Raw genomic sequence first — 1,965 nt, forward strand, 5'->3', positions numbered from 1 at the left:
TCCAGTGTGACTCCAGTTTGACTCCAGTTTAACACCAGTTTGAGTCCAGTCTGACTCCAGTGTGACCCCGTGTGTCCACAGGCTGCGGTGAGCGTGATGACGATTCAGATGAATCCTGTTGGTGTGAACGATGTGACCAGAGCAAAGCTCTGAACTGTGTTTTAAAGCAAGCTGATTGAGGCAGCTGATCAGTCGTCTCCAGTCATTGGTCATCATGCTCACCTGGGGGTCATGTGACAGTCTGTATTTTTGGGTCAGCCAATAAGTGACGGCTGTCTGCAGAGAGTAGTAAGCTGATGAATGCGCTGTATTGATTGTTGATGAACAAACTGACTGATTATCATCATGTCGAATCTAAGGTAACTGAAACTAAAGCAAAGCATTGTGGGATTTCTGATAAATATAAATCAGCCTGAAGCCACAGAGAGATTTCATGTTTCAATATGCACACACACTTTGACAGAGTTTAACACACTCTGTGATCACTACAGTCTTATCATGTGGTCAATATATAGACTGATCATGTGATCAATAGCGTCTGACAGTGTTCACTTTTTCTTCTCTGTAAAATGATTTTTGTCGTCATGAAACCAAGTGCACTTCTTCAGTTTGTAAAACTTCACGCAACATAAACAACTAAATATTATTCACATATTACTCAAAGTGTTATTATATATCTTATTATTCTGATTGTTCCTTCAGATGATCGATAAAACGTTTACGTCATCAGGCTGCGTCCTGCCGGTGCAGAACACCGTCGCACAGTCGGACCAACTGCTTCATCATAAAGCTGACTGCCCTGCTTGGATATTTGTTGCAGTCTGTTGTACCGAATCACCTGTTTGTTTGCTCTCTGCAGCTCAAGCTTGGGCCCTTTCCAACAGCCAGACTGCCCTCGTATACAGTCTGCCAGAAAATGACGGCACGTAGGATGTCAAATGTCAAAATGACCGAGAAGTCCGGCACCCAGTCCCAGTTCGTGTCCATACGTCAAACATGTCGCAGTTTCTGAGCAAGCAGAAACAAGCCATTGACAGCGTTTGTCTTCACACAGAGACAGCGGCGTAGCTGCACTGTGGGTCAGAATGGCAAGAAAAGCATAATGTTGGCAAACTGCAGAACCAAATCGGATGCAGGACATCCTGGTATTTTTGGCATTTGACAGGTGACGTATTGGAATGCAGCCCTTCACTTCAGGGTGTGAACTGACCTCCTTAGTTAGCTTCAACTCTGAGCTGAGAAATCAGCAGCATCCCCAGTGACAAACCAATCAGAGAGCGTGGAAAGTGATGAAAGTCATTATTATTGTTATTATTATGGTCTATAGAAGAATAATCATAGTGGCAATTGATTTTTTAAAAAAGCCTGAACCAGTCACGTGACGTCTAATGGTCATGTGACGCTTTGCTGCAACAGAAAAACAGAAGTGGTTATTTATGAATGAAGTGTGGTTTGATGCTGATGTCGTTAAAGTAAAAGAATGTCAGTCATGTGAAAATCAGGTCATTGTTTATTCCAATTCTGTCCACACGATGGCGCTGTTTAAGAAACCCCCACATCACTGTGTTCTGTTCTCATCTCTACCTGTGCACAGGTGTGTCGTGTACATACAGTATGTTGATGTGTTTGCACTACGAGGAACAGGTGAATGAGTTCAGCTTGTTTGCACTGAGAGTCTTTGAGTGTTTATTTTTATTGACTGTCTGGATTATTGTGACTCTGTTTTCATCTTTATGGGCCATGACGATGGAAATAAATCGGATTTCTAACAAACTTGTTGTTTATATAAAAATGTTCATCACATGTTGAAGAGAGGGAACCATGTGGCCTGTTGAAGCATCCATCATCTCTACACCTTAATCCTCACCAGGGTCATGGGGGGCGGAGCCTATCCCAGCTGACTCAGGGTGAAGGCAGGTTCACCTGGACAGGTAACCAGTCTATCACAGGGCTACACTTAGAGAC

This window comes from Stegastes partitus, unplaced genomic scaffold (assembly GCF_000690725.1).
Source record: "Stegastes partitus isolate 25-593 unplaced genomic scaffold, Stegastes_partitus-1.0.2 Scaffold422, whole genome shotgun sequence".
Taxonomy (NCBI): domain Eukaryota; kingdom Metazoa; phylum Chordata; class Actinopteri; family Pomacentridae; genus Stegastes; species Stegastes partitus.